Genomic DNA, 23369 nt, shown 5'->3' with positions numbered 1-23369 from the left:
TAATTTTGCAGGGAGTTACTAATAGTTATTTACTCTTAATACTTAATTGGTATAACTACGCTGGAAAACAAAAACAAAAAAGTAGAAATTTTTCTGTTGTTGAACTTACTCATATCCAATAACCTAAAATTTCATTTTTAGATATATCCAACAGAAATGCATCTATATGTGCACCAATAAGATGAATTCAACCATTTTGATGGATTATAATCAGTTCTCACTCTATACTAAACAACAGAAATGTGCATTACCAACAGAATGGGAATACTTTATGGTGTGCATTCATGTAATAGAATTCTATACAGCAATGATAATTATTGAACTACAGCCACATGGCCACTGTTAAATAATGGTAAGCTAAAATAGGCAGACACAAAAGAATAGACACTTATAATTTCATATACATATAACATTAAAACTGACTTAACTAAACAACTTTTTATAGAAATAAAGATAGTTGTTACCTTTGGAGAAGAATGAGGGGTTAGTGATTGAGAAAGAACATAAAGGGATTTCTGGGCTCTGGATATATTATATTTCTTGACCTGGCAGTATTTATTCAGATAATTCTTTTTTTATATATATTTTATTGATTTTTACAGAGAGGAAGAGAGAGGAATAGAGAGTTAGAAACATCAATGAGAGAGAAACATCGATCAGCTACCTTCTGTATACCCCCTACTGGGGATGTGCCTGCAATCAAGGTACATGCCCTTGACTGGAATCAAACCTGGGACCCTTCAGTCTGCAGGCGGACACTCTATCCACTGAGCCAAACCAGTCAGGGCTATTCAGATAATTCAATGACCTGTGCATATATGATTAGTGTATCTTTCTGTATATGTGTCATGTTGAGTAAAATGTAAATCTCTCTAAATCCTATATCATCTTCTTTCTTTCTATTAACATCCAAATTTAGGGAGAAATGGAACATATTTTCTCTCTGCTTTATCAGCTCCCAACTCCTTCCTCTGCCAATTTCTAATTCTACGTCTCTCATTAACACATTTCTCAAATGCCTCCTGATTATCTTACTGCTTTTTAGAATGCTTTGGGCAATGCATGAGCACTGAGTGGGCAGTGAGCTGAGACTTTTAATCTTAGACTACGTGCTTAGTCTGAGCAGTTTATACAATACTAAATTCAAGTTTGATAATGACTTTTAAAGGTATGTATAGACCCTATCTTCTCTTTCATAACCCATATGTCTTTTCTTTTCAATGGACATCAAATATGTTACTCTCTGCTCTATATTAGGACCTGCTTCGGCATATTTAGTTTTCTAACTTTTCAATCCTGCTATGAGTCTTCAGGCACTAGTCCTTCCACTTGCTACATCATTTCAACCTGGCTCTTCGGATATTTTTAGGCCTACGTAGTTCATCACAAACTATAAAACTCCATTATAGGGGGAAGTTAAGACTTCAGATCTGACCTGGCTTTGTCAACTAACTACTCTTCCTTAGTTCAGTTACTTTTAAGGAGGTGCAAGTGTAATAGAAAGTCAGAAATAAGTGATTAGGTAAATGACACTAGCATTATTGGAAAAATAGCCTAGAAGATACTTGGTGTGAGCTAACATATCTAACCATCAAAGAATGAAGTCTAACGATGAACCCTCTTTCTTTATGCCACGTTAAGATAAATTAGACATAAGCACAGAGTCAAACAGAAATTGAAAATCAATATTATCCCTACAGTGGAGACCACAGTCTCGGAGAAGCAGTCTCAACAGACTTGCTAATATTTATCCTCTTAAATATGTAGAGTGACTGATGCAGATGGACAACTGCACATAACCTTATAGGAGCAGCTATGTTACTTAGCACAGATAAACAGATCAGGAAAGGCCTAAACTGAACATGTATTTCTCTCAAATTCCAAATCACTAAAATTATTCTTCTTTTCATTAGGAAAACAGTGAATGAGGGGTGAAAAAGGAGGCCAGGAGTGTCACTAGGTAGATTTCCCTGATATGGAGATAAGGAAACAAACCACAGACTGTGGCTCAAAAGTTATATGGCTTGAGTCTTTCCACTTTTGACCCACCACAGAGCTTAACATTTTTGAGATCTCTGCCCTCTTTTGAAACTCTTTCCTTCTTTGCATTCCTTTTAATCCAATTCACGTTTCTTAATCTTCTTTTATTATCCCATTTCTATGTGCTTTTCTAATTTATTTTTCACTTCCTGGACATCACATTTTTGCACTTTCTCCCCTCTCCTACTCTTTTCCTCTTCTCTCTTTTCTCTTTCTTCTCTTTTGTTCTCTATATGCATTCATTTGAGACACTTCATTCTTTTTTTATGGCTTTATTAACAACCTTCAATTAGACGAACATTTATTGTGTGATTACAATGAACAAATATGCTAAGTGTCTCAAAGTAATACAATGGGTTCTCTTTAATAAAAAAATCTTTAACTTAGCAATTAATAACTTGAAAGCAAAAATATAGTAGTGATTTAGTGCATGTCCTCTGAAGCCTGACCTGCCAAATATCAATCCTAGCTTTATCACTTCCAACTATGAGGCTTTTGACATATTACTTATGCTTTTTGTGCCCCAATTCCTATATTTCTGTGTATGTGTGCTCATTTAGGAGTTCAATAGTTATTTAAAGTTTATATTTGAATATTGTAATTTAGATTACAAAGCTTTCAATATGCCATATATTATTCATTTTTGCAATAATAACCTGGAAGAAATTATTATGGCTTTTTATTTATTATTATTTTTTAATATATTTTATTGATTTTTTTACAGAGAGGAAGGGAAAAAGATAGAGAGTTAGAAACATTGATGAGAGAGAAACATCAATCAGCTGCCTCCTGCACACCTACTGGAGATGTGCCCGCAACCAAGGTACAAACCCTTGACCGGAATCGAACCTGGGACCTTTCAGTCCACAGGCCGACGCTCCATCCACTGAGCCAAACCGGTTAGGGCTATTTATTATTTTTTAAATATATTTTTATTTATTTCAGAGAGGGAGAAAGATAGAAACATCAATGATGAGAGAAAAATCATTGATCGGCTGCCTCCTGCACACCCCTAACTGGGGATCGAGCCTGCAACCTGACACCTGCCCTGATCTGAAATGCAACCTTGACCACCTGGTTCATGGGTGGACCTCAACCACTTAGCGCGCAGGCCTGGCTTGTTATGGCCTTTATTTAAAAGTAAATAAAATTGAAATTTTCTGAGACTTTTTAAAAGGTTAAGAAAATAACAAAACAGAAATCTAATTTTAACTTCTAACTCTCATCACAGCAGCTGCTCTAAATTTATCTTGATCTCTGCTATTTCCTCTAAGCTCCAATTCCACAACTGTTTACCTGGGCATCTCATTGACACCATAAAATCAACCTCAAGATAAGCAGGTTCTAAACTACCCAAAACTGTTTCTCTTTTTGAATTCCTTATCTTTGAGTGACAGAAATTTTCCCAGGCAAGAAATTTCAAAACATTGATATTATCTTCTGTTCTCCTCCATAATTTCCATAGACATTCCATCCATCTTCTAGACAGCCTCCATCTATAGCCTATAGTATTCCTTCTATCATATCCCATTTGCCAATCATTCTGCAATAATGTTAATCAGAGCTATTAACTCTAGTTAATATTAATTAGCAATTTATTTTCCTGTGTGAAGTCTCTGTAGAGACTAACCTAATATCTGGCCAGCTTGCACTTATGTGCTTCACACACATTATTTTATTCAATTTTCACAACAATCTCCAAAATATAATTTACCAGTGAGCTTAACAGATGAGGGAATTGAAGCTGAGTTTCTTCCATTTATATAGTTGGAATTGAAACACAGACAAGCTTAATTCCAAATGTGTGTATTATTTCTCTGATTTCCCCCCTTTCATCATTTACTTCCCTGCTCAGAATAACACTGAGACTCCCACTCTTCACACGTTGTGCCTAAACACATTAGACTATTAGTCTCAATTTACCATTTTAACTCAATTTTCTTTTTCTTTTATAGATATTCCTCTCATAGTCGAACACTAGTCAATCCAAATGAACACAATTTACAGTGTTCTGCTTCCACTCTGCTAAGACAATTAGTTCTTCTAGTTAGATTGCCTTCTTCCCTCCCGATCTCTAGATGTCCAATTCACCCATCCTTGTAAAGTCTAGCTAAATGCTTCCTTCGTAATGTGATCATCTGAGTTCTTTCAACAGAATTATTAATTGTTCTTCTGAACTTTCGCAATTTCTATAACTTTCTAATTTGTATTTCAAGTTTAAAAAATATTATATACTTTCCTAAAATAATATATGTCTATGTCTAACTACCTTTGCATCCTCTAGGCCTCTGTATTGTAATCAAGATGAGAAGGACTGCTGTCTAAATTCTACTTTTCATTTTGCATTAAAATATTGGTAAGATATTATAGGCAGTAATGGTAAAATAGAACCAAGTATATTCTATTTGGCATGGAGCGACAGGCACCAAAGTTCAGTTACTAAATATAATAAATTAAGCTATAAATTTTAACTCCTTTGACAGAGCATTAGAAAATTGAGCTAAAAATAATCAATGCGGCTGAAATGTTTTTAATAGTTCCTTAAAATTTCTTCATTTTGTTGTGTTTTAATGGAAATCAATTATAGACTTTTTTCTTTTAAAATGCTTTTTCAGAGATAATTTTCTTTGTTAGTGGGCTCCATATTATTTATGGAGAAAAACATTCTATAAAAACAGTGTTGAAAATTTAACCATAGTTGCTTATAATGAGGCTTAAATAAAGACTAATAAAGAAGTTCAGAACAAGTCTCTTAAATATTAAATATAAACTATTTATCCTTGCTACCACTTATTTGAGATGACGTATACAATGCTTTCATGAGGGAAACCTTAATTAAATCTGCCCATTACAACCATCATGAATATTTAAAGTTAGAAAGAATTCCTTTATATAGTTCAATTTTAGTCACAATAATGCATTTTTTATATTATTACCCCAAAGTATAAATATCTGTTTATTATTTTTCTCAATAAATCTCTATCTAAACATAAATAGAGTATTGAAAGAGTAGCAGAGGCAAGGGAGGATTTATCAAGATCCTTTTGAAAATATTTAAGGTATATGAGGAAAAAAATATTTTCTTGTCCAAACTTTATTAAACTTAGATTCAAATATTTTCTTAGTTTAGTTAGTATAATTTAGTTTGTTAGTATAACTTAGTTTTAAGTTAATTATATCATTTCTATATCATTATATTATTTTGGGGTAGTTCAAAGCTAGTCTAATTCAATTTTACTCAACATTTTTATCAAAAAACTTTATGACAATAACTAGAGGCCCAGTGCATGAAATTCATGCACGGATGGGGTCCCTAGGCCTGGCCAGTGATCAGGGCCGATCAGGGCCCGAAGGCCCCTGCGGGGTTGGGAGAGGAGGTGATGGTAGCCAGGCTGGGCCGGGTGCAGAAGGAATGGATGCCAATGCTGCCATCATCGGCACCCCGCCACCACACTGTTCCCCACCTCCCCCACTCCTCCTTCCCTCACTGCTGTGCTGCCACTATGGCAATCTGGAGGGAGAAACAGGGCACAGAAGGTTGACCATCGGCCCCGAGGAGGGAGCCTGGGAAAGGGGCCACGTCTGCCACCACCCACTCCAGTTCCCCATTCCAGCCTGAGGCTCCGTCTCTATCAGGTGATAGGGGCATGCCGGCTGGGGGTAGGGACCACAGGAGGTTGGCCAGCTGGGGAGGTTGGCTATGAGAGTGCACTGACCACCAGGGGGCAGCTCCTGTGTTGAGCATCTGCCCCCCGGTGGTCAGTGCACATCATAGCGACTGGTCATTCGGCTGTAACAGTCACTTAGGCTTTTATATATGTTGCATTATATAAGAGTTACCCTTTCTGGGCATGAGAATTCTTAGAACAATTGTGAGCTCAGAGCCTTGATCCAAGTGATCAAGGTATATCTCTTTAATATTACCTCTATGAACTTTAGAGACACATTTCTGTAAAGGCTCACATTTCTATATTATAGTCTTCACCAACTGTAATTATATTGCTCTACTATTCAGTTATTATTAACTATAGTAGTGATATATTCTTCAAAATATGAACCATAGCTTCTGACAAGTTTCTTATTCTCTTATAATTGGTGATTCAAGAGCACAGATATGTAGTAAGAAAGGAATGTGCAGGTTTAACAATCTCCTGGTAAGTTTTTTTTCCTCTCTTTATTGAGTTATAATTTGTATACAAAAAACTGCACATAATTAGCACAATTCAATTTGCTGAGTCTAGACAAAAGTATATACTTGTGTTATCATTACCACAAACATATCCATCATCTCTCAAAGTTTCCTCATATTCCTTCTTGTATGTGTGAGTGTGTGTGTGTGTGTGTGTGTGTGTGTGGTAAGAACATGTAACATGAGATCTATCCTCTTATATTCTTAAGAATACAATACCTGACAGGTGCTGTGAATTGTTAAACAGAGGTACACTAGATTTCTGGGACTTACTCATCTTGTATAATTGTCTTTGTACCCATTGAACAACTCTCTATGTCTATTCAAATCTTTTGTTGCCCAATTTTTAATTAGGTAATATGCTTTTTGTTATTAAATTTTAGGAGTTCCTTACATATTTTGGAAACCAACCTCTTATCAGATAGATGATTTGCAAATACTTTCTTCCATTCCATAAGTAGTCTTTTAGCTCTGTTGGTTATTTCCTTTTCTTTCAGAAACTTTTTAGTTTGGTATAGCCCCACATCCATTTTTGCCTTGTTACCTATGCTGGTAGTATCATATTTGAGACCAATTTCAAGAACTTACCCCTATGTTTTCTTCAAGGAGTTTCAGATTTTACATTCAAATATTTAGTTCATTTTAAGTTTTTTGTTGTTTTTTTTTGTATGTGGTGAATGATAAGGATCCAATATCATTAACTCTTAACACTTTTTTTTCTCCTTGGCTACTTCCTGTGTCTTTCAACAATATATTATTTGGAGCAGTTTAGGTTTTACTAATAGAGTATTTCATTTTATTTTGTTTCATTGCCTTAGTGTCCATTCCAATTTTGTAAGTTATAAATGTTTCACTAATTTTCAGAAGAGAAAATCATGTAATGTGGTGAAATTTTATTAGTAATGTAGTGTAGATATTATAAGAATACACTGTCTAGAATATAATAAAAGCTCCAAAAAAAGGAGCGACACATTCTGAATTGGGAGTATTGTGTCTTGGAAACTTTACTAAAGTCCAAAATGTTTTGTGTCCACAAAGATAAAACTTTTCAGATGGACATTGGAGGAAGATCAGTGCAATGGAGAGGGTAGTAAGAACAATGACACAAATGTGAAATCACAGGGATATTCATTCAGAAGGTGTTTTGAGACTGGCGTGGAAAATGAGATTAGTATTGTGAAATAAACTGACTAATTAAAATGAAATGGATCTCACAGTATTTTTCAGACTGTATGTCACTGTTTGAATTTTATTCTGTCAATGAAAGATCCATTAGCAGACATTGGATTTATGTGGTGACCTCAACCAAAACAAATGGTGGTGAAAAAAAAAATGAGAAAGAGTGAACAAGTACGGCAGAATATGAGAATGATAGAGCTAATGAAGCATTATCACTTGAAATATGTAAGCTGAGAGAGAGTGAAGCCATTCCATTTTCTAAATAGGGAAATATGAAAAGAGAAAAATTTGGGTGGAGGCATTAATATATTTAATTTCAGTATGTTGAAATATATTGATCTGTTGCACACTCATTGGAAAAGCCAGCAAAGAGGCTTAAGTGACCAACAGAAATTTGGGAAGTATCATCTCATACGTGGGAGTTTAAGCCTTCAGATTAGATGATTTTCCCAAGGAAAACATACAGATATGTGAGATCATCTGATCATGCTGGAGAGACTAAAAATTAAAGACATTCTGAGATGAATTTACACAAAATATCCTGGAAAGAAATGTCAGAGAAATAAAGAAGAATCAGAAAAAAGCAAGGATAAAACAGAATTAAAGGGAAATTTTTCAAGGGCAACAAACAAAAACTGTATGATAATGTACTAATTTTGCTGGAAAAGAACAGGAGGTATCTGTTTATTTAGCAGCACAGGTGACCATGGTAATATTTGTCAAGGGAAATTCAATGCTGGGAATTTGGGTAGAAGTATAATGGGTAGAAGTTGAAGTGAAGAAGGAAAGACAATGAATAGCTTTGTTTTTAAATATATTTTTTATTTATTTTAGAGACGAAGGGTGAGGGAGAGAGAGAGAGAAACATCAGTGATGACAGAGAATCATTGATTGGCTGCCTCCTGCACGCCCCCTACTAAGGATTGAGCCACAACTGGGGCATGTGCCCTTGACCTGAATGGAACCTGGGACCCTTCAGTCCGCAGGCCAATGCTCTATCCACTGAGTCAAACCGGCTAGGGCACAAAGAATAACTTTTGAAAAAAATATTATTGAAGGTTCTTGGCTTTTTAGAAGAGAGAGAGGTTGTCACTAGGCAGAAGACACAATGATTAATGGAGAATTTTTCTTCTCTTTAACTATGGAAGTATACAATAAGGTATTTACTATGAAGAAAATTAAAGTTTAACAGAATCAGTATCCAGGAAAAGACATACTAACCAGTAGATCAAATCCCTTAGAGGAGAAAAGATGAGCGCAAAGGCAAGATTAGTTTTGGGGAAAAGGTGATCCTAAAGAAACGCCTTTCCTCTGAGACTTTACCGAGGTCTACGCTGAACAGCTGACCAGTTAGCCTGCAGTACAGGAAAATGCACTCTGTTGAGGTAGAAGAAAGAACTTAGTATTTTATAAGATTTAAAGATTCTTTTGATAGTAGAACATAACACACTGATACTCCGTAGATTGTGTGCTCCAATAGATCAAAGGCAAAACTCTGTTACAGTTCTGAATGAGAGAAAGGTGCTGTACAGGGCCACACAAACTGGGAACAAGGTAATAGCGAGCTGGAACTGTACTGGGCAGCTTATGTATGACAAGTGGGGTGGAGTTGACTAGATTGTAATGGCTTCCCATAGTTTGGCTAATTTGAATACTGTGTCAGGCTCTGGAGCATACTTGTCTGGAACCTGACTCAGGGGCACTAGGATGGTGTACAGTTGTCCAAAGGGTGAGAGCCTGCTAAGGGTTGGAGTGTGGTCTTAATCAGCTGCTCAAGAAGGAGAACTGACTAGCCTTTAGCCAGGGCATCAACACAAGGTCAAGAGAGCACTTCAGACAAACCCTTTATTATACTAGTACATATAAAGAAAAATAAGATTAGAGAATGTATTTGACATGTGTTGTGAATAAATCAGGTAAGGAATATGACACACACAAATAATAGCCAAGCTTATAATTGACTTTACTTTCTGGCACTGTTTTGAGCATTTTGCATGTTATTTCAGTCTTCACTACATGATGTAAATATTGTAATATCTTAGATTTACAAATGAGGAGTCTGAGCTGCAGAGACCTTCAGTAATATGCTCAAAGTCCTAAAAGTCCTATGTCAGAAATAAAGGAGCCAAGGCCATGTTAGCACTAGATCTCAGGCTCTTAATCCCGGCTCTCCCAGCCATACTCATTAAATGTCGATTATCTTGCTAAGAGAGAATTTATGAAGACCATGTAGGTGTAATTACATCTCCACACAGATCTATGTCACTTCTCCTGGAAATGTTAAGTAACTTATAAATAAGAAAGAAAGAATTGAGGTTTATAGGACAATCCCTGGCATGGTAAAGGATAAGGATATTGTGAGTTAGGGTATGATTAATAATGCTAAAATCTCACCTTAATTCCTATAAAAAGTGAATACAGAATATGGCCTTCCTTCTGACAAAATTTCTAATTCCTCGTCTTCATGTTAGATATACTTGCCCCATCACTGGTGCAGCTGATTTACGAGTTTCTGGCCTTCTTATTCAATGGAAGATTTCTTTCCATAGGACAGAGAGGAGATAACTATGCAAGGTCTATTTAAATAGACTGGCTCCTAAAAAGAGAGAGGCTGAGGCAAGCATGACCAGTTTCTTCTCTTAAAATCAAAAATAATTCACTCTTCTTTCTCAAGTAAATATGTGTGAAGAATGGAGAGAGGGCCAGACCTGTTAGTTTAGTAGAAGGCCCTACATTAAGGTGACCAGATGTCCCGCTTTTGGCGGGACAGTCCTGATTTTTAACAATTTGTCCCGCGTCCCGCGGCATTTTAAAAAAGTCCCGATTTTTGGAAAGAATACACGACAAGCTAGGGAACGGCGGGAGAACGGGAAGGGAATATACGGTTTTCAGCGGCCATGTGGCTATTTAGCCAGGATATGAGTTTTATATTATTTTTGTTAATTTTATAATGTTAAACTTTAATAATAACAAATAATTGTTGAGAACTGATTATCGAGAACTGCTTATTAAAGTTCGCATTGTTGATCAGTTGTTAGAATTCGACCACCATTGTTTGGACTTAATGAACAATGGCATTTTTTGGGATTGGCAACGACGAAAACATTTTGTAACTGTCTCTCAGATGATACGCATCGTACTGCGTGCTAGTAAGCTAGTTAAACAAGTGATGTCATCACAAATCAGCTATTCAGATAATTTAGGTAAGTAATTTATTTATTTATTTCATAAATACATAAATTTTCTTGAATTTAGCAGACAGTACTCGTATTATTTATATTTTATAGTGGTGGCAAAAAGTCTAGCGCCGGCCTTGAAAGTGACACTTAACGACTTATGTTATGGCAAATTCAGAGGAAAAATAATACAAGTTAGTATTGTTATTATTTAGAAAGAAATATAGGATTAAAATAATTTTTAAAATATAGTTACTTTATAACAATCAAATTAATTTAATTTATAAACTAACAATAAAATATGTTCATGTAATTGTGTACCTACTTACTGTGTTTTTAAGCAATATGTATATAATAATTTATAATATAATTTTAAATTATTTTTTTTAGATTTTTAACATAATGAATAAGAAAAGAGGATGCAAATTCAACAATGATCTAAGAAGTGACTTTTCTTTTATTAAAAAAAACAAAAGCGATTACAATATAGACCAAATTTTTAATCAAGAACACCCCCCCGGGCCGAAACCGGTTTGGCTCAGTGGATAGAGCGTCGGCCTGCGGACTCAAAGGTCCCAGGTTCGATTCCGGGCAAGGGCATGTACCTTGGTTGCAGGCACATCCCCAGTAGGGGGTGTGCAAGAGGCAGCTGATCGATGTTTCTCTCTCATAGATGTTTCTAACTCTCTATCCCTCTCTCTTCCTCTCTGTAAAAAATCAATAAAATATATTTAAAAAAAAAAGAAAAGAACCCCCTCCCCCCCAGTCAATGGTGTCCCGCTTTACCAATGTTAAAATCTGGTCACCTTACCTTACATGGAGACAGAGGATTAGAAAGCAGTCATCTTCCCCATCTCCACCTCCTTGCAATTTTGAGCTCAGATGAAATAATCAATGGAGGAGTATAGCTTATTGGAGAAGGAAGTAAGTCATACTTGAAATGTGGATTGAGAAAAAAGTATGAATTTGAGGGCCTGGAAGTCTCTGGTAGTGGTGGTGGTGGTGGTGTAAATAGAGATATATTTGTAGGAAAACCAGAAGGTGAGAGGTGGTGATGGAGATAGGTGGAAAATTGATAACAAGGAGAGATAAGCTTCATCTTGTGGGCTAACCCCAGATGGTTGGCATGGCCACTTAAAATAGTATCTTGAGAGAATTAAAAAGCCATGTTAAGATGTTTAAAACAATGCTAACACATTTTTATGGTCAAGCATAGTTATGGAATAGATATGTAGAGGTTTGTATGCTGAATACTTGCTATTCAGTGTAAAAGCAAAAGTAAAGTTTGAAGTGAAATGAAGATGAATATTTTTTGGTAAAAGGAGGAATAAAAATATCATTATTTGTTAATGACATTCATTTTAATAAATTTTCTCAGAATAATTGCAAAAATAGAGTGGAATAGATCATTTTAAACCAGAGACAAAATCCATAGTACTAGTAAATGCATAGGGCATTTTAATTAATTAACAAATAAGAATTTTTCCTGATGGATAAGACTGGCCAAAAGCCATGAAGAGGCAGTAGGACAATACAGACATTTTTCACTCTTTGCCCCTGAGATAGAATGTACTATTGTCAAAATATATTTACTGCCCCTTCCAACTGATCCCTGCTTACTGGAGACTTACATTTCATTTGCTAATATGACTGGCTTTACGTATCTAATTATGAATGAAAACATTGTCATGTGTGTCTCCTCTTATGCATGTCACTCTTCCAGGAGACATGTCCCAAATAGGGACAGCATCTTCAGTAGGGTCGGAAATAAAGACGCAAGAAAGTTGAGTCACAATTGTAGCACAACAGACACCACATTTGTCACTTTTAAGTCAGTTGTTTGTTACTTCCGTCTTACTTGGATTTAGATATCAGACAGTGCCAATACCTGAGTTTGAGAAGTTTGAATGTTACTATTTCCTACAAACAGAGAAGTAGAATGTAGTTAAATTGATTATAACTCATGCTTTGATATAAGTGTTGTAAAGATAACTAATGCTAATGAGGACTAAAATATTCATTCCTCAGTGACCATCAGGAGTCTAATTCTAGTCATTACGTGGCTAATAATATTAATGTGGAGAGTTAAGCCCAAGAACCTATTAAGCATATTGAAAACTCAGCAATAGTTTCTAAATTGAATAGCATAATGTGCTAATTCATCAAGAGTCTCATTGTAGTAACTTAATTAAACATTCTTTCATTTAAAATACACACAATTGTGTTTACTCTTACATTTTCTGAAGCATAATGCAAATGAACTTTTAATGCAGCAAGATCTAATAAATTACTTTATAAGTGTTTCTTTGCTTTTCACACCTAACAGATGCTTCAGTTTAGAAATGTCCATTGTACTCAAAAGAAAGAATTGTCATTCATGAATAAAGCATGCTTAAAATTTATAAAATTCTTAGTTGATCCCCAAATCACACTCCATGTTGCCTCTTCAAAATACAAAAGAAAGTGGAAGAAAGCCGTGAAGTACATATATAAGTGGAATTAATGGAAGAAACAGAAAAAAACATGAGGTAGAAAAACAAAGCAATACAAAAGCAATAGAATGTTGGTATCGAGTAAGTTAAACTTTTTTTTCAATGCATAATGCCTGTCTTAATGGCTTCTTTGTTGAATATATTTTAAAGGGCTACTTAGATTACCTTTTCCAGTTGATCCCCACCCCTTATTTAAGTCATGTAAAGACGGTAGTCTATGCAGAGTACCCAGGTCTTTTCTAGAAAAACAGACATTTTCTACAAGTATGATTGTCTTGTAACATAGACAATCATACTTGTAGAAAATGTCTATTTTTTATGTTTTTTGTGTTATATTTCATTTTTGCTTGTGTATTTATTTTTTAACTAGATTGCACATCTAGACCATGACAGGAGATGCTTCATATATATGATTATATCATCAATGTTTAGCACATGTTAGAGATTTATTAAAGGTTTCTGAGAACTACCTAACATTTCTCCACTTTGCTGAGCATCAAAGGTTTTAGGATTCATTTGACTTTATTTTTTTTTGCTTGTGACAACTTTGGATGAGTTTGAAATGGTAAATAAGTCAGTAATTGAAGATTTCAAACTGTCAAGTATATGTCTATAATTATTTATAAATTTTCAATGTAAATGTAAAAAGACTCAAGTATATTTTCATAGATTGCTTTTCCTCTGATCAGTATATCTGATTAATCTTATCACTGGTATATCCTCATTTTCAATTCATTATTCCATAAACTAGCTTCAAATCTTTTAAAGGAAACTGACTAGGAGTTTTTAACAAATAGCTGCATTGGATAAGGTATATTTGTGTTTGCTAATTTGCGTATTTGCTAATTTTTCATGGGGGGAATAAAATCACCCTTTGTTTTTAGAAAGAAAATAATTTTGTATGGAAAAATAGAGAACTTGCCCAGCCATTGAGCAATGGTTGAGCATTGGTTTATGAACCAGGAGGTCACAGTTTGATTCTTGATTGGGCACATGCCTGAATTGTGGGCTCAATACTCAATAAGGAGAGTGCAGGAGGCAGCTCATAAATGACTCTCATCATTGATGTTTCTATCTCTCTCTCCTTCTCCCTTTCTCTTTGAAATAAATAAAAATATATGTTTTTAAAAATACAAAACTTACTTAAGTATTTTCTTGTCTTCCCAACACTAATGCATGGATCTTTTAAGTCTGAAATCAACAGTAACAATAGAAGATTGAAATATTTATGTATTACCATATTTAAATATCTGTTAACAGGCAATGTAATGTGAATATCATAAATATGTGCTACAAAAACACCTTACATGAGAATCTTGTAAAGGATATCATTCAAGGAGCTAAATACATAACTGCTAATTTCTCATAGTGTGAAGACAAAAATAACTAATTTTGAGAATCGTAGGATGATTGAACATGGTGAAGTTTAAAGAATTTTCACGGTATGCTTAGTAAATCATGAAAATCATTCTAAATAAAGCTCAGAGTAATGAAATAAGAAATATTCTTGAAATGATCCCATGGGGACTTACTTGAACAATTCTAGAATATTTAATAAATTTAATTTGAAAGATTTGGAAAATAGACCCTGGAAAAAGCTTGGGACATGCGCAAAGATGGAGGAGTCTCTCCAGATCCTTAATAATTTTGAATATATGGTAGATAAGATCCAGTGAGCAAAGTTGAGAAGTAAAATTTTCCTATCTTTGAAGACATTTCACAACACACTCACACACACACAACCTATATTTATGCATATACTAGTACACACACAGCACCATACACAAATGTTATCCTATCTAATAAAAGAGTAATATGCAAATTGACCATACCTCCGCTACACGCACAAGCCATGCCCACCAGCCACGCCCACCAGCCAATCAGGAGCAAATATGCAAATAAACCCAACCAAGATGGCTGTGGCCATGGAGAGCAGGAGGGAGGTTTGGGTTTCCCTGGCAATGGAGGAAGCCAAGCTTTCTGTCTGCCCTTGCCGGCCTAGGCCTCCACTCAACGCTACAAAGTTTCAATGATAGAAGATAAATAAATTTAAACAAAAATGATGGCAGCCACGAAGCTGGAGAGATCAGGAGGCTATGGTTGCCCCCAGCGATGGAGGAAGTCAAGCTTCTGCAGCCCTGGCTGGCCTAGGCCTCCACTCCAGGCTACAAAGTTTCAATTATCCTATCTAATAAAAGAGTAATATACAAATTAACCATCACTCCACTATACCCCCAAGCCATGCCCACAAGCCACACCCACCAACCACTCAGGAGCGAGTATGCAAATTAACCCCAACCAAGATGGCTGTGGCCATGGAGAGAGCAGGAGGGAGGCTTGAGTTTCCCTGGCAATGGAGGAAGCCAAAATTTCCACACACCCTGGTGGGCCCAGGCCTCCGCTTAAGGCTACAAAGTTTCAATTATAGAAGATACATAAATCCCAATAGAAATGGCTGCTGCCACAGAGGGAGCAGAAGGCTTGGCTCCACTCCAGGCTACAAAGTTTCAATTAAGAAGATAAATGAATCAAAATACCAGTGCCTCCACTTGGGTCACTGGGGGGTGTGGCCAGCCTGCAAACCACCACAGGTACCTCGCCCCGGTTGCCCACGCCCCAAGGGAACCCCCACCCCGATCCGGGACAACCTTCATGGCAAACCAGCTGGCCCCCACCCATGTACCAGGCCTCTATCCCATCTAATAAAATAGTAATATGCAGATTGACCATCACTCCAACACACAAGATGGCTGCCTCCATGTCGTCAAAGATCCTGCCCCTATGTGGATACAAGATGGCCACCACAAGATGGCCTGCAGGGGAGGGTAGTTAGAGGTGACCAGGCCTGCAGGGGAGGGCAGTTAGGGGTGACCAGGCCTGCAGGGGAGGGCAGTTAGGGGTGACCAGGCCAGCAAGGGAGGGCAGTTGGGAGGGAACAGGCCTGCAAGGGAGGGCAGTTGGCGGCGATCAAGCCTGCAGGGGAGGGCAGTTAGGGGTGACCAGGCTGGCAGAGGAGAGAAGTTGGGGGCAAACAGGCTGGCAGAGGAGTAGTTAAACATCAATCAGGCTGACAGGAGAGTTGTTAGGAGGTGATCAGGCTGGCAGGCAGAAGTGCTTAGGGGCAATCAGGAAGGCAGGCAGGCAAGGAGTTGGATTCTGAGAGGGGTCCCAGATTGGAGAGGGAGCAGGCTAGACTGAGGGACACCCCCCCCCCCATGCACTGGAACCTCTAGTAGAAGATAAATAAATCCCAACAGAAATGGCTGCAGCCACGGAGGGAGCAGAAGGCTTGGCTCCGCTCCAGGCTACAAAGTTTCAATTGTAGAAGATAAATAAATCCCAGATATCAGGGCCTCTGCTTGGGTTGCCAGGGGGTGTGGCTGGCCTGCAAACCACCACAGGCCCCTCGCCCCAAGGGAACCCCCACCTTGATCCGGGACACCCTTCAGGGCATACCAGCTGGCCCCCACCCATGCACCAGGTCTCTATCCTATCTAATCCTAACTAATAAAAGAATAATATGCAGATTGACCATCACTTCAACACACAAGATGGCTGCCCCCATGTGGTCAAAGATCCTGCCCCCATGTGGACACAAGATGGCCACCACAAGATGGCCAGCAAGGGAGGGCAGTTGGGAGGGACCAGGCCTGCAAGGGAGGGCAGTTGTGGGCAATCAGGCCAACAGGGGGAGGGCAGTTAGGGGTGACCAGGCTGACAGAGGAGGGCAGTTGGGGGCAATCAAGCCTGCAGGGGAGGGCAGTTAGGGGTGACCAGGCTGGCAGAGGAGGGAAGTTGGGGATGATCGGGCCTGCAGGGAAGGGCTGTTGGGGGGAACCCAGGCCTGCAGGGGAGAGCAGTTGGGAGGGACCAGGCCTGCAGGGGAGGGCAGTTAGGGGTGACCAGGCCTGCAGGGGAGGGCAGTTAGGGGTGACCAGGCCTGCAGGGGAGGGCAGTTTGGGGTGACCAGGCCTGCAGGGGGGCAGTTAGGCATAATCAGGTTGGCAGGGGAGTGCTTAGGGGGTGATCAGGCTGGCAGGCAGAAGCATTTAGGGGCAATCAGGCAGGCAGGCAGGCGAGCAGTTGGGAGCCAGCAGTCCTTGATTGTGAGAGGGATGTCCGACTGCCTGGGGGGCATCGGGCCTAAACGGGCAGTCGGACATCCCTCTCAGTGTCCCAGATTGGAGAGGGTACAGGCTGGGCTGAGGGACAAATCCCCCCGTGCACAAATTTCGTGCACCGGGCCTCTAGTGTGTAGATAAATGTGCACATGCACATATACTAGTACACATATGGATCTGTTTATTTGAATGTGCAAGTACAAATATCCATGTGTGTATGCATATATGAATGTCCAAATACACAAGGTATTTATATGTATGTGCATGACTTCTAAGTTGAGCAAATACCCTGAGTAATAAAAGATAAAAGCAACATATGGATCCTGTAACATATTGCTATTTTGATCCACTTTCCCAATTCAAATATCTTTTTCCAAGGGGTATTTTCAAGTAAATTAACAGCTTTATTATAGAACTTTGCCACACATTAAGATATTCCACAGTACAAATATAAAATTTTAAATTTAGTAAAATGTCTAAACTCTTCTTTAATTTGTTCAGATCCTCCCTTGTCTTTGTAGTGACATTTTCCACTGTCTTCTTGTTGCACTCATGGTTTTTTATAATCACAATTTACTAAATGTTTAAAATGCTGACATTTAGTATTCAATTTGAAGAACTTGATTAAATATTTTAAATTGATATTGAAAATTGTGGATCTACAACTTAACATGCTTATTATCAAAAAGTTCAGTACATTTTTGTACCTTGGTCTGATTTTAAATATATCTTTTTTTTCAATTGATTTTTTTTAGAGTGAGAGGACGGGAGAGGGAGAGAGAAACATCGATGTGAGAGGGAAACCTTGCCTCCTACATGCCCCCGACTGGGAATGGAGCCCACAAGAATCCAACCAGGAACCCTTCAGGGCATGAGAAGACACCCAACCAACTGAGCCACACTGGCCAGGGCTGATTTTTCTTTTTGTTGTTAATCCTCACCTGAGGATATTTTTCCATCAATTTTTTTAGAGAAACTGGGAGGAAAGGGGAGAGACAGAGAAAGAGAGAACCATCGATGTGAGAGAGACACACAATGATTGGTTGCCTCTGGCACATGCCCCTATCCGGGTGGGGTTCAAGCCTGCAACTGAGGTACATGCCCTTGACCAGAATCTATCCCAGGACGCTTCAGTCCGTGGGTGGAGACTCTTTTCTACTGAGCCAAACGGGCTAGGGCTGGGCTGATTTTAAATATATCTTTCGAAAGGCTCACACATTTCTAAAATCCAATTAATGATGAACAACATAAAGAGAACATATTACTACCATGTTGAAGTACTGTTTAACATTCAGCGTTAGCTTTGTAACAACAACTTGTATTTCAGTAACTATAATTATAAATTGACTTTGTACTATAACTTATTGCAAATTATTTCTATGTTAGGTGTCTTAATTGGAACTTTTTTTAAAAAACAAGCTTTGCCCTATCACATTTTAAATTTTTATTATAAAATGTAATTTTATCTTTAATATTGAACTTTTAAATCTGAAGTTATAACCACTAGTAATTTTTGGTGCTTCACTTTGACAAAGAATTTTTAAAAAGCTTTATTTCCATTTCATCAATTCATTACCAAAACAGAAAAATCAGACCACTCTTGCAATTAACCTGATTTTCTCTTTGGAGAATCTGATGCCACCAATAAAAAAAAAAAAAAAAAACTGGCATTTTATCTGTTTGTAATTTCTTCTTCTGTAATGGAAGCCAACAGGTTAACAGTCATATATGCAGTGGAATACTTGGATTTGAAAATAAATAAAAATAATTTAAAAGAAGGGTCACTTTATTTAAATAAACAGCCTGGTTTCATGGAATGATATTGTAAATACACCTTCTGTAGCTGCATATGTATAACAAGCTGTGAAGAAGCCAGCCTTCTTTTTCTTTATTAAATGTTTTTAATGTTGACATTATTGTAGGTGTCCCCCTTTGCCCACCTCCAGCCACCCCTTCCTCCCCCTCCCTTGGCTTTCACCAAACTATTGTCTGTGACCATGAGGTATATGTTTTTAGCCAGTCTTCTTAGTTAACCACAAATTTTAAAGTAAATGCTGATGTTTCTTTAGCATACTTGTCTCTTCTGATTGTGTTCAGTCATTGATATCACCAAGTTCCATATTGTGGATGAAATCAACTTTCTTGGAAATTGCACATTTAGTACATGCATTTTATTATTAAACATTTTTGTTTTTAGTTCACTGATGAAAAAAAAAAACAGTTATGAAAAATAATTTAGCCTTGCATCACAGTATGTACATAAAGCACTATAACAAAAATATTCAGACTACTTCTATTTGGTCCCTGACACTAGTTTTTAGTTTAATTTCCTGCACATATTTGTTGTACAGTTGAGTTATCATTCACATATCTCCTCCACGGCCTAGAGACTGGAGGCCAGGTCCACTGGTGCACCAAAGTGGGTAGGGGTCATCAGTAGAAGTGGTCAGCCCTGGCAGCATGGAGCATTTATCACCGCCATTGTTTAGAATTGCTGGGTCATGATGGCATTAAAAAGTAGAAAGACAGACTGATTTTTAATCAGCTTTATTATTGTTTATAAAATATCTGTGGACAATGCATCCCATTAATGCCTGCACCAGGGACAATCCGCACCTCCCTCATCTCACTATCATTCTATGATAACTCCCTGCATTTTACATACTGGCATATTGACCACAGCACAGGTAGATGGAACAACTAGTAGCTGGCAAAGTGCAGATGTATTGAATGAAGATTTCTCCTGTGGAAGGGGTTAGCATTTCATGGCTGCTGCTCTTGAAAAACTGCAGATACTGTGTTTAGGACAACGGTACTTGTTAAGGTGTATTTGGGTAAAAGGTTGAGCAAAAGGTTTGCTGGTATGGTGGTCTTTAGTCAGCAAAATAAAAACTCTACTCACTACTGTACTTCATGGTTTCTACATAGAGTCATAGCAGAGGTTGGAAATACAAAGTTGGCATAGGCAAAACCACTCTAGACTTTCAATGTGATTGTTAAAAAGATTAATTTTCAAACAAATAAAATATCCATGAAAAAGGTAAATAAGACAAGACTTTGAGACTGCATTCTGACTTAAAAAATTAATTGAGGATCCTTGAGCATGCTCTCAGTGAGACCCTGAGCTTGAAGAGTATAAGGCACCAAGCAGTCAGGGTCCCCAGCGTAAATAAGAACAGCTACTTTTCTGAAAACTGGTAAGATCCCTGAGAAAAACTGTGTGATGGTGAACTTGTGATTCGATTAGACGACACTCAACAAAAAGACATAAGACTTAGCCATTGGCCTGCCCTGAGCTCCATTCCAGCCAACACATTCTGAACTGACAGACAAAGACTTGGTCAAATCAACCACTAATGTTCCCTTGTGCAGCTTTGGGGCTTTTGCCTTTAAAAGCCTCAGCCTTGCTTTGGTCACAGAAACTGTGATCTAAAGTCTCTCTCTCTCTCATCTACCTATGAGCCCTATCTATTTATCATCTATCTCCCTATCAATTTATATTCTGCTTTAAACACATTTTCTCTGAGTTATTCTTTGACAATTAGGCACCATTTCACTGATCTCAATACATTGTTTTGGGGTCAGATTTTTCTGTCTTTTTTGTTGTTGTTTTGCAAAGCATAAATCAGAACTGTCCTAATCAAACCAGAACACATGGTCACCTTAGAGCCAGCAATGTGAGTTCTTCAACTCAGTCCATCTTCTACTTTAGTTGTACATTCTGACAATGCCAGAACATTCTCCTTTGATGACTGAGAATTAATCGACTCCAAATTGGTCTTTTGGAAGACCAATTGGTACCCTAAAAATCATATGTCAGGGATTTGAAATATTTTATTTTGTTGACTTTTTGAGCAAGCCTAACTATAAATAAGACATATGTCTTTGTTCATGTTGAAAGAAAATCAGAAAGATAGGTTTACACAAAATAGTGACTGAAATAACTGTTTATTTCTTCTCTCAAAGTCCTCTTTCCTTCCAATTTCTATCAATTGTTTAAATCTTAGGTTCCACTTCATTCTTAATTTACTTATCTGCTCTGACTTTCGTTTTAGCCTAGTAGCTCTCAGTCAATTAGCAGAGGGAATAAAGCTTAGACCTTTAATTTAGCTGCTCAAGGGATTTTCTATGTGTTTCAATAGCAAGTGCATCTTCATTAGTATTTATTTCTAGCAGGAGAGAGACAAAATCTATATAGATGCTAGAAAGCAAGTTATAGCCTGAATTAAAGGAATGGAATACCAACGTTGAAAGGTGTAAACAAGTATAAAATGACATTATTTAAGGAATTAGGCTTTGAAAAGTAGAATTAAAACAGGTATTTAGGTCAATGTCAGCAAAAAAACTTCTTAATGATGATTATTTCTTAACGGTGATGAGTGTATATATAACACTCCCTCCAGGGAGGAAATGAAGTTATCATTTACAAACTCTGCAGCTGAACAGGATAAAGGATAAACCAATAAACCACTAAAGTGACTAAACAATATCCTTTTGGGATTAATATGCACGGCAAATAGGTAAGATGTAATAGTCTCAAAAAATGGAAAATACACTTATGACACTTTTTTCTATGCTATAATTTTAGCTGTAAAATGAAATTTCCATTCACTTTTCTGAATGATAATAAAACATATCTAACTAAAATTACTTCTTTAACCATATTTAAATGAAAAACTCATCCAGTTGTTCTTTCTTGGAGTGTCTGCCTAATAGCTATAGTTATCCTAAATGTTTTTACTTACAGGGTGGGGGAAAATAGTTTTACTGTTGTGAGTATGCAACAGTATTATTATTTACTAATTATTGTATTATTTATTAATTATTGCATTATTTTACATATTAACAACGTAAACCTACCTTTGCCCCACCCTGTGTTTAACACTGCTAGTTTCCACATTCTCAGCTAAGGAGATACCAAACACTGAAAAGCCACCACATTTGCAGGAAGGGGACCTGGAAGTCTTGATTTGTGTCAATTAGCCCTGCCTGACGTGGCTCAGTTGGTTGAGTGTCATCCCATGTACCAAAAGGTCAGGGTGCATACCCAAGTTATAGGTTCCATGCCTAGTTGGAGTGTACACTGGAGGCAACCGATCACATTTCTCACTCACATTGATGTTTCTCTCTCTCTCACTCTCCCTTCCTCTCTCTCTAAAATCAATAATATATTAAAAAAACAAAATAAAATAAAAAGTACATAAATTAAAATGTAACCCATATCAATCATTAATATTCAGTCACATGAAAAGTAGTACCATCTACAAATTATTTCTCAATACATAAAATAGTAATAAAACAGTAATAAGATTTCCAACAGCTTGTTGATCTCAGCTAAAGCACTTTAATTATGTTCTTTGACTATGAACAATAAGAAATTTTCAGGGTCATGATATAAAATGAGGTTATTTTCTTTCTAGTAGAAAAAGCTTTTTGAGAATCAAGGCTAGATTTAGGCAGGAACAGAGCAACATATAATTTCACAGAATTCTATTATCCCTTTGACACTGAGGGGAAAATATACTAGAAATGGTTTCCTGCCAAATAGAGCACATATGCATCACAAGACTATGTTTTGAAAAATATCTTTGATTAGATTGAGACCAATGTTCCCAAGAAATATCCATGCCAAGTGTGTGGTCAGAATCCTTTCCCTCGCACAGGTGTGTCAGCTAAGGGTGAAAAACAACAACAACCAAAAACAGAAAACATGTGGGCTTTATTTTTATTTTGTGAAATAGTTTATCATTGAAGAGTTTATATCACTTTTAGTAGAAAATACTAAATGGTAAATCCTACCTGGTTTGGCTCAGTGGATAGAGTGTCGGCCTGTGACTGAAGGGCCCTGGGTTTGATTCAGGTCAAGAGCACATGCCTGCCTTGCAGGCTTGATCTTTAGAAGGGGGCACGCAGGAGATAGCCGATCAAGCATTCTCTCTCATCATTGATGCTTCTATCTCTCTCTCCTTCTCCTTCCTCTCTGAAATCATTAAAAATATATTTAAAAAATATTTTAGTCAGCTAAGAAACATTATTTCAGCTTTATGTGTAACTTTTCATAAAGGGTTTCAATAGCTACATCTGAAAGATGATTTAGTGAAAGGAAGCTTACTGCTCAAAACATGTTTTAACATAACAGCTACAATCAATAACTGAGTGAGCTACTAATGTT

This window comes from Eptesicus fuscus, chromosome 7, assembly GCF_027574615.1.
Source record: "Eptesicus fuscus isolate TK198812 chromosome 7, DD_ASM_mEF_20220401, whole genome shotgun sequence".
NCBI classification, from domain to species: domain Eukaryota; kingdom Metazoa; phylum Chordata; class Mammalia; order Chiroptera; family Vespertilionidae; genus Eptesicus; species Eptesicus fuscus.
The sequence above is the reverse complement of the archived record's forward strand: the minus strand, read 5'-3'. Positions refer to the sequence as shown.